Source organism: Diadema antillarum, unplaced genomic scaffold (genome assembly GCF_040938485.1).
Source record: "Diadema antillarum isolate AM-2024a unplaced genomic scaffold, OU_Dant_1.0 scf00000057, whole genome shotgun sequence".
In the NCBI taxonomy this organism is placed as follows: Eukaryota; Metazoa; Echinodermata; class Echinoidea; order Diadematoida; family Diadematidae; genus Diadema; species Diadema antillarum.
In genome coordinates this window covers 4713258-4725231 of record NW_027270946.1, presented here as the reverse complement: position 1 = coordinate 4725231, position 11974 = coordinate 4713258, and positions in this window count along the sequence as shown.

Here is an 11974-nt window from a genome sequence, read left to right as displayed (position 1 = left end):
TAAACAAAGCTTCAAGCATTCCTTGCCATGTAACAGGCGAGGTATCAGTGAAACTGTTTAATTTTTTTTTTTGTTATCTAATAATTTAGTCACTTTAGAATGTTAAAAAGTGGTGCTTGATCCGTTCAGCGATCGAAATCTACGTTTGCTCCAATAGATGTTTCAAAACTTTTCGATCATTTGAAAAATTATCGTTAACAAATCTACTTTATTCTGCTTACTCAGAATCGTTCAGGACAGTGTTGCAAAATAGGGTTAAGGAGTTCTTGCTTTTTATTAATAATCGTCTTTGCTATCTTTTCTTTTTTTCTGTAGGGTAAATGGATGAGTATAGGGGACTGTTCCCTTTTCCTTATTCTCCCGAAAGAGCCGAAAATGTGACATTTGCGGTGGAATCTTCACTGTTACGTCACAGGGAAAGTCTTTACTTGACGTAACCATCGGATGGTCGGGCGGACTTGAGCGGACTAGTCAACTAGCCAGAAACGACGAAGAGACGGGTGCAAATCCGGGTGGTCTTCGCTTTTCAATTTTCCCTTTATTTTTTTTTCTTCAGATTTCGACAAAGAGAGCGTGCGTATGCATATATTTTTAAATGCATATACTATATATAAATGCATATACTATATATAAAGAATATATATATATATATATATTTATATGTTTACCTATATGCTTATCTATTCGTCTATTCGTTTATTCATTTATTCATTTATGTGTACATTGCTTTGTAAAATCTAGTAGAAATTCAGCCGACATGAGTCGGAAGAAATGTCAGTTCTTCCGGTTTTCACAGTCCGTAATTTTAACGATTTGAACATCTCGTTTAATCGAAAGGAAATAAAGAAACAAACTTTTACTGGTTTATGATTTGTAGATTGTACATGAACGCCATATTAACCCATTAGAGTATTATTTTTCATATACGTTTTGACATATTGTAAAAGTATACAAGATGTATCTAATAATGTCGCAAACACACACACGCAAACACACACACACACACACACACACACACACACTAGAAGGCAAGCTCGCAAAGATCGTCTTCATTTTCATCATTGAACGATACGTGCTATTGATCGCACTAAAGAGTTGTAAGTATTAAAGGGATAAAAGAAATGGATTTACAAGAATTAGCACGTCAGAACTTTTTCTTCAGATACAAATGTCCCCTAGTAATGTTATTTCGATGCCAATATCTAGTCGAATAGACTGGCGTATTACGTGATTTCTGAGGTATAATACTACACGTAGAAATGACATTTGTTAATGAAAAGCCCTCCGCACTATTTCATCGAACACCGTGACCTGAAATTATATGTAGCTATATCCGCACTTGAATTGCAAGATGAAATTGCTCTATCGGGGTTGTCATCGTTTCACCAGTTATGCGGAACAAGATGCTAATGTGGAAGTGATGTATTATGCGGTAAAATAAGAAGAGTATTATGTGACCATGCATCACAAAACGAACAAAAAGTCGCACGCAGTGATTTTGTGTGGGCTGATGTGAAAACGCCCCAAGATGGTAATTGCTCCTCGTTCTTTCTTTCTTTATCTCTCTCCCTCTCTTTCTCTTTCTCTCTCTCTTTCTCTCTCTCTCTCTCTCTCTCTCTCTTCAAAGTTGCAATTCGTCGTATACATGGCAAATAATTGTGGTTAACACGCTTTACTGCACACGACACATTAGGCGTTTTCATATCAGCCCGATAAAATCCCAAGCTCGAGATATTTTTCACGATCGCAAATTATCGCTATTTCGTGATCGGGTTAATTTCCCAAGTGAGAAAATAGCGCGCTATTTCGAAACATGGGGCTGATGTGAAAACGCCTATTGTCGTTAGGGTGTTGGAGTGAGCATAACGGTAACATTTTACATTCTCCATACGCGCTAATATAGGTTTTCCCGGTCAATTTCATACTTTTGTCATTCAAGTTCCTATTCCGAGCATTCGATTTCACGCATCCCACGCTCGCTTGCAGCACTGAATCAGCAATCAAATTCAAAATCCGGTCATTCGAATTCACTATCCGAGCATTCAAATTCACTCTCGGAGCATTCAAATTCACTAACGGAGCATTCAAATTCACTATCGGAACATTCAAATTCACTCTCGGAGCATTCAAATTTAAGAGAGGAGCACACATTTCATCAAAGAGCATTCAAATTCATGTCAAGCTGGAGACGGAATCTCGTCGGTCATTCAAATTCGTGAATAGGCAACCATGTTCCAAATAACTGCATTCAATTTAAAAGAAATCCTGAATTTAGTTACTTTGGGCCGTGTATGCATGTGTTTCTCACTTGGCTTTGAATATATTGGGATTTATGTTGATTATATTTTATTTTGAGGTCCACCTGTTAATTGACAATTTTGAACTCGCGCTTAGCAAATAGGAATATACAGGCACATTTCCCTGGGATTGGACATAAAATGGAGGTCCCACGCGTAAAAGAGTCACAACTCATGATCCCACTTCATTTATTCATCGCAAAGAGCAAAACATCTAAACTGGATCCCATATGGAAGACCAGCTTTTCCAGCTGAATATGGGTTATCCAGCCATCTTCTTTGATAGAAAATATTTAAAAACAACAAAAATTAGGCACTGTTTAGGCCTACAGACGAGCATAATACGGAGGGTTGAGTGACACTTTCGAGGAAAAAAAAAAACAATTTTGACTATATTGAAACTGATACATGAGCATTTTATACGTGTTGTCTGTTGTGTATTGCTGTCTTAAGCATTGATGAATTGTCATTATATGGTTGGTGTTGGGGCGTTGTCAGCATGCAGTATCATCAAGAAATATGATTACTAGTCGTTGTGTTGTTTGGATGCACTGCTGATTGGACATTTCAATTTGAAATTTATTGAGATGAAAAACAAAGAACACATGTTCAGAGAACAATGTAGAACATGTAAAGAATCCTAATTACACTATATGCACGCTTTCATTGGTTGTGTTGGCTCTTTTTCCTTTCTTAAAAGTCTCCCCCGTTTTCCTCGTTAAATTGATTGCACGAAGTAGGAACTTGATCGTCTAAAAATGAATTTGAACGCTCCAAACAAGCTCATTGGGACTATCACGTGATTATCGTATGAATTTGAATGCACGAGTAGGAAAGTCGGTGCTCGCATTTTGAAATTGAGTGCCCAATCGTGAATTTGATTTCACGAAAACGAAGTAGAACGCTCATAGATGAAATTGAACGCTCGGATTCTGAATTTGAATGCCCCAATATTTTCGCGTGCGTGCGCTGCGTGAATTTGAATGCACATTAATGAATTTGAGTGACAAAAGTATGAAATTGACCGGTAAAACCTATAACAACCAGCCATGCGCAGGGCGGCGCGTTTACGACAATGTACCATGCGCACGAAGTAGTGATTAAGCACACATGAGGTATACAGGAAGTACATTTCTTGCAATCTCAACTGTTGTTACGTTTACATCATTCTGATTGATGGGAGGGAGCGATTAGGATAAGAGAATTATATTCATAAACCTCAGTTGTATGGAGTCTGATATAAAACAAGGTTATACAGGATCCCCTAATAGTAGTTACAAGGAAAGATCTTCAACTAGGCCACGTTGGGAAATAGAAATCAAATAAAATCCATCTGCACACACCAAACATCGGAAAGAATGTCCTGCCGGCTCCCGCGATTTCACATTAGACCTGTATGGATTAACAGGAATTCATTTTCTTGAGACTGTTTGGTGTTTAGTTAAAAGCTGACCTTAAGATTTTCAGACTTTTATAGTTGAGCAAATATAAATAAATTATACTGAGTACAGAGTTTCAGAATTTATAGTGACTGCGAAGATAAATAATACTGTTTTCAAAATTCATAACAGATTGCAATGAACAAGGATGGTGACATGGCAGCCTCACCATGAGAATTCATGAGTTTGGGCTAAAAAAAAAAATAACAAAAGAAGAAGGCTTTCAGAGATTCTACATAAGTGAACTTGTTAAGCAAAATTATTGTAATGGTTTACACTGTTACATTTCTGAAATAAGTGAGGCTCCTATTGTGATCAACACTCTTCAGTGTGTAATTTGACTAAGATTTTCAGGTTACTAGTATTTGTTTCTCTTCTCAAGAGCCACTATTATTCCACAAATCTATACATAGAGCTGTTAGTTTATGTACTACATGATGTGAAAGTATGGACATCGTCCGGAATGCCCTTTTAAGTGTGTGAATCATGAAAGCAGGATAAAAGAAAACGCTGGTGGAGTCCGACAGAATGATGATCGCCAACATCTTGAAGCCACCGCACAGACGGCACAGATTGGGGCATGGCGCGTGTTAAACCTATGGGAAAAACGTTGGGTTAGGGTTTATGGTTAGGGTTAGGGTTAGGGTTAGGGTTAGGGTTGGGGTCAGGGTTAGGGTTAGGGTTAGGGTTAGGGTTTGATGGTTAGGGTTAGGATTAGGATTAGGATTAGGATTAGGATTAGGATTAGGGTTAGGTTTAGGGATAGGGTCCCCAATCTGTGCCGTCTAAAAAAAAACACGCTGCCGGGAAATGCGAGTGAGCGTGGTAACATTGCGGCGCTGCAGCTTCAATATTGTCTGTATAGCCTGAACGAACAATTCAGATATGAAGAGTTTGTTCGCAAAAACCGATAAGTCCATATTTGCCAAATGGAGATATTTGCAATTAAAGGTCAAGAAAAATAAAGAGAATAATAAGACAATTTTTGTTTCTTTTGACAGCTTCAAAAATGTACCTTTATATGTAGTGACCAATATATCATTCAAAAGGTATTATTTTGTACTTTATGACAGAGACCTTACTTCAAAATCTTCAAAAATGGACTTATAGGTTTTTGCGAACAAACTCTTCATATCCATATACCTCCTATAGAAATATTTGTTTAAGGTAAAAAACTGCGTACGCTCTTTTTAACTAGTGTCAATCAATATAGTCTACTTGCCAACGAGTATTAGTCAACTACAATCAATAGTCTTTCACTGGTCAGAGAAAGCAAGCGTAGTACGTCCCAATGGGGCGCCAAGTGTTGCATGGTCTCTTTCATTACGAAATCAATAAATTTTGTCGACGAAATGGTCATTTCATTACGAAATATAGTCATTTCGTTAGGAAATAACAACAAATATTCTTTACGAAATGCTCCCCATACTTGCACGTTGAAAAGGACCGATCATATCGATCTTCAGTAGATTAAGATCTAGTCGTACACTTAAACTTACAGCATTAACGACCTCTTGATTTGTTACTTTAATATTTCCGTGGATGGTAAATTTATACTTCTCTCTTTGCTATGAAGGATTCGTTACGAAATAGGGTGGTTCCACAATATCAGCAATGACGGCCGAATGGAGAGAAGACCTGAGATTGACATTATTTTCGACTATTTTCGACACATTCGGTTCTATTCGGAAGGTTCGGAACATGGCAGAATTGATTTGTATAATCGTGAGTCCCTGTATACCCGACGCCCTCCTGAGTTCTGTTACCGCTTTCTTAAACGTCGAAAGTCTCTTACGTCATAACAGCTACACATTCAATCTATCGCATATCCGTTGCATAGGCACTTATTTATGCATTATATTCCTCTTGTTTTAGTATACTCAATCGAGAAATGAGGAATTTGAGGGAAAATCATGAAAACAATTCAAATCATTTCAAAGTAATGTCATCCTCAGAGGAAAATGACATTTTCAAAGACACTGCACGAGTTGCATGATTATGTGTTTTTAACATTATTGATATCATCATAATTATTTCTCCAATTACTTTCTCTTTATCCGCATATTAAATAACACATTTCTCAAGGTAATTTATAAACTAAATGTTGTTTTGCATTAGTCGGAAGATATTTATTTGCGATCAAACCCAAACATTTAAAAAGACAAACATTCATTGAAAAGAGATACTTTTTTTATTGACAAAATATACATTAATCTTATCATACCGTCAACGCAAGTTATTTTCGGTCTTAATTATCCATTCATTAGTTTACTTTTGCAATACTGATATATTCTCAGATTGGTATAGCTCTAGTAGTATGAAAAGATGAGGAAAGAGACAAACATTATTACCTGCACTTCGGCCGTAATCTGGCAGAACTCCCTAAGTCGATTTTGGTCGATTTTCAGGTTTTGAGTGTTTTGTGTGTTTTTTCTCATGCTCTTTCAAGTGGGCCAAAAAATAAGTTGTGAATCGGTACAGAAAGTTATTTTTAGAAAGTGATTTTGGCAAAATTCCTGAGGAGAGAGGGCGATTAATCTGGCAGAACTGCGTAAGTCGAGATTCGAAATGAATTTTCCGATGTTAATCAGGCAGAACTGCGTAAGTCGACTTACGACAACGCTTGGACCAAGGTGTTCCTGCATCCCGCACGGACATGGTATATCTTAACACGCGCGTGCGCGACCTTGGTAGTGACGAACGCGCTGCGCGTTCAGGTTAGCAGTGCCTAGCTAGCTAGCTAGCTAGCTAGACACGTCGTGCGGCTACGTGTATTGTACACGACGACAGTCACGCTAAAGCAATAACCCTCGTTACTCTTGGGGGAAATTGCCACTTTCTTTCCCTTCATAGACTGGCAGGCTTCAAAACAGGTCAATATGCGGTATGCCTTACTATTAAGTTTTGCTACAATCTAGTGTTTTTTAAGCCTAGAGCATTTTTAGATCTAACAAACGTTATAGTTTGCATCTTGTCTGACATCACGCTCCAGTCAACTTTAGGCCTACTTGGTACTGCTGCAGCACTTGTCCATTGTTAGTGTACGTGAAATCAATGTACTGTGCGGTAGCGTAGGTCACGCGAACAACAATATCTGTAATCCATTGACCATAGCTTCTTATTTTATTTTTCATTGTAATAAGCGGTTAGTGGGCTTGGATCTATGGGATTGATCTCGAGAAGTTTAATGAATATCTAGGATACCGTCTATAACGATGGCATTTTCGATCCAATCCTACAGACGTCAGAAATTGACCAATACTAACACTTTTACAGTTTACTTTTTAATACCGGTACCGTACCGGTACTCCCAGTAAATTGTGCAGTAGGGGCCTACTACTAGTAGACTACTGGGGCCTACCGTTACTTAACTTAGGCTGAATCGCCGGTTATTCTGTCTTTACTCAGTTTTCTATTTTTCTAGATTTGATTCGGCCAGACATTCTTGAAGTCTGTAATATGAAGAATCTAGAATCTACAGGTTAAACGCTAAATTATAAACATTTAGCCCTAGAAATAGATCTGAAACTTAGATTTAGATCTGTGTTCTATACATTACTACTAGTACTAGGGGCCTACTACTAGACATTATAGGCTATAGACTTTATAGACTTACCGTTAGTCATTGTAGATAGGCATGTTAGGCTTTATGTTGTTCTTAGATCTACAACATTAGTACCTTCTAGGCCTAGATCCCCAATAAACAGTCTAGCTGTAACGCTAGATTTAGCCCCTACCTGGATATCTAGAGTCTAGCGTTAGATCTAGAGTCTAGACTAGAAAATCTAGAAACTAATTTTCATTGATCTACTAGTCTGTTATAATGACGCCCCAAAATAGACGTCTGGATGTTACATAGACCTAGACAATCGAGTAGACAGAGTTCGAGAGTTCTCGTACGTTTTTAATAGGCCTGCGTAGAAATAGATAGTAACGGTTAGAACACTACTACCCTAACGTTAGTACTGTAAGTAGTTAGTGACAATAAGGCCTACAGTAGGACTAGGAGTCGACACAAACGAGAACTAGGGTCTATTTTTTTATTTTCTAATAAAGCTGTGAATAAACTTTTAGTCAGGCCTAGCTCCTCGTATTCTTTAGTTTAAATAGAGTTTAGGCCTTCAGCCAAAAGGGTCTAGGCTTACTCTTACTTTGGGCATAGAGTAGGAATACTAGGATAATGATGAGATCAGTAGGCCTATCGTATGCAGATTCCTACGTACCGCACTAGTCTCTAGATGTCTAGTGTATCGTTAGGCCTGAATAGACTACGGTCTAGACGGTCTACAGTGTAGTATATACCTGTAGTCTTGATGAACAATATAGCTTAACATCTAGAACCTAGTCTAATATTATTCTTAGTCCAAATGTAATGCTTCATGAGATCGACAATAACCCAAGCAGCAGCCAGGCTTTTGATGTAGCAGTACTTCTTGTGCCGCTAAATAATACTGAAACATGAACACAGACTGACAACATTTGGGGAAAGCAAGTTATTTTCCATATACAAATGAATGGATAAAATGAAATTAAATGTGAATCAATAATGATGACTTTATACAATACAAATATTTCAAAAAAATTGTACTCGATCTAAAATATTCATTGTTTTGACACTGCATCCGCTGAATAGTAAGAGGGTGGATGGTAAAATACGATAGACAACCCGCAGAAAATAGACCGAGATACGTAGTTCTGGTTGATAAACCACGTGTTTATCAGCCAGAACTGCGTATCTCTAGGAGATACGCAGTTCTGGCTGATAAGCACGTGGTTGACGACAAAAAGAGATACGTAGTTCTGCCTGATGAAACACGTGCTTATCAGGCAGAACTGCGTATCTCCTAGAGATACGCAGTTCTGCCTGAAAAACCCCCCGCATGGCCAAAAACTTACGCAGTTCTGGCTGATCAACCCGGGCACGTGACCAGAGATACGCAGTTATGCCAGATTACGATCGCAAAAATTTGGCGACGATTAATCTGGCAGAACTGCGTAAGTTTTTAAAATTGGTAATTTTTACTACTTAAAAAGGTCAAATTGTCATTTTTTTGCTGGAAATAAATTCTTTAGACCAATTATGACCGAGAAAAGAGGAAAAATGCAACTCATCGTATCTCAGTTTAGAAAGGTGTAACATTGAATCTTTAAACCCGATTTCTGGCGTAATGTGTTAAAGGAGATACGCAGTTCTGCCAGATTACGGCCGACTTGTCTGGTGCTTTAAAATAACGTTGTTAATGTTGAATTCATTGAAGTTATTAAGGTGTATTCAATACGCAGTTCAAAGGAGAATCAAGGAGCACGTAGCGATCTGCAATCACTTATCATTTCTCATCGTTATCATTATCATCAGTGAGTCATCACAACAGAATAGTGATGTAACCAAACTTTCTTTAATTGCCATGACATTGACCTGAAAATATGGTTTGATTTATCACAGTTTGCAATCATAATCTTAGTTTTTTCCATCGCATTTTCTCACCACAGACTGTTTTTTATATTTATATTTATTCATTTATTTATTTGGTTTTATTTATTTATTTATTTTTTTTTTTTGGGGGGGGGGAGGGGGAGAAATGCACATTAGTTCCTGGGAGAAAACAAAAGCGTCGAGAGAAAAAGTGAGATTAGACTTTAAAAGTACTGTAACGTTCTGGTTGAGGTTAGGATTTAGCTTTTAACGTTTTGTGAGATATCCAGAAACCACTCTATAAGATGTCAAAGAGCATGCAATTCTAAGAGGAATCAAAAGTTTATTTGATAAAAATCGGTTCTGAAAAGGCTGAGATATCCAAAAACAAGGTGAAATGAAGAAATCCTAATAAAAGACGTGACCTGTCGCCTTATATTATTCTCACTTTTTTTAAAGAATATCTCAGCTATTTCAAAACCATTTTTTTAATGATTGAAGTTGAATCCTTCACAAAGTCACTTGCTCTTTCATATTTCATAATATGTTTATCATTCTCTCACTTTAGGAATGTTATAAACCTGAATCCCCACCTCAACCAGTACTGTATAGTCTCTCTAAGAAAGAGATAGATAGATAGATAGATAGATAGAGAGAGAGAGAGAGAGAGAGAGAGAGAGAGAGAGAGAGAGGGAAATAGCTTATGACGTCAATATCAATCTTTGCTGTGCTAACGAAAACGACAGATCATTTTGATCTTTTACATCCGTGTCCGCATTTGAACCGCAGGGTGATTGGCTAGACCACTAGAGGGAACAGTTCACCAATAGCGGTGACAACAAAACGTAATACTGTGGTAAAAAGCGTCCACCAGTGCAGTAGCTACTCTGCATACTTTGTGAAAGCGGACGCATTTCCAGGGAAGACGTAGATGGCGCTAATCAAAGTTTTCTCTGTATCACTTTTTCTTTCTTTCTCCTACTCTCCTTTTCACCTACTCTCACGTGACTTAACTCATATCCATTTTTGATTGGCACTGATTGGATAACATTCTCCTTGAATCATCTTAATCTCCACAAAATCGTTTTCGAATATCTTCCATGGATAAGTATATCTAATCGTAACAGAAATAGATATCTAATTTCGCAAATTTTGTTAATGCGATTCACAGATTACATCAATATCATCTAAGCAATTGAGTATATGAATATAAGAACGACCCAAGTCCAATTTGTGGCCAAATTTAGTTTGACATGGGAAATTGTAGCTTATGCATGGACTCATGTTGTGTATAAATGATAAATCCTAATTACCCCCGGAAGTGCCTGAAATAAATGAATTAAATCTTATATGAATGTAAACATAAAGGACTTGGGTCGTTCTTACATTCATATTATAGCGCCCTCTCTCGTCCTTCTCTCATCTCTATAGCAGACTATCATGTGTATGAATCAAAGAACGACCCAAGTCCATCACACAAAATGGCGTCTCCACAATTAATGTTAATGTTAATTGTCATAATAATATATGTTCTAATTTGTATTATAAATGTTGCCTTCCCATCACAGTTACATAGAATATTATTTGGACAAACAAAAAAAAATATGAACTTTTTTTTAGTTTACTCGAAATGATCTTCCATGGACTTGGGTCATTCTTATATTCATATACTTAATTACCTGAGCATAATTGTATACAAATAACGATATATCATACATGAAGAGTTAAACCGTAAAAATGGCTAGGCACCATCTTGAAATAATTTCATGTTAGTCCGTCATCAGACCACCTGACCAGCGATAAAAACCTTCCAGTCATACCTCACATAAAGATAAGAAGAATCTTTTTTTTATAGTTATGATTAAACAATCATATTCTGCACTTTTCTATCTCTTCGTTGCCTTTAGTAGCTTAATCGTAAATATTTCCACTTACAACAAGTATCGAGTTGGCTCACTATGCGATGAAACTCTTCGAAATAACCCGCAATTCCGCTTTTGGACTATTACAAGCCTATTTCCGTTTTTGCTGCAAATACACACACACACACACACACACACACACACACACACATACACACATACAAAGAAGCTTAAAACTATGCGGGGAAAAATGACCTAGTGCCAAGGGCATTCTCCACGGCTGTTAACTGAGCAATTAAGGAAGTTATCATAACCTTGAAGTATCTAAAAACAGCAATGCACATTGCAGTGTTTATGTTTCATCCTAATTTAGAAGATTCCTTGGTGGCCTTGTATTTACGTCCGTCGTGTCCTTTTCCTACACTACTACACTGCCAAAAGTCCGGTGTTAAATATGAAACACCGAGTTGGTGGTAAATTTCCGGTGCTCATTTATTCTGTTAGATTGACACCTCCGGGTGTCATTCAAAAATATAAAACTGCTTTTTCAATAGTTTCTTAGTTACTATTCTAATCGCTGATTTTGAACTTCAACAAGACGATGAAGAATTTTCCCATAAAGTGTTTGATTTTAAAAAAATGTGAACACATTTACACCATAGTAGCAGCAGTTGTTTTTGTTTGTTTGTGTTTTATTGTTCCATATTCAACATTTCAACAAATACATAAAACATAAACATCACAATACAAAAGCACGGATGAATTGTCAAGTACAGCTTATAAGACAATAAAACATGTGAAATAATACATGAGAAATCTACATAGAACCATTGCTTGTAGGGTGTAGATTCCCAGATGAGGATGTGAGATCAGTTCTTATACTTGGTATATGCCATCTGCTACATAGCAGTTGGTGTGGTCTCATAGTAAAGCTGGACGGGTGTTATACCATTGACATGAACA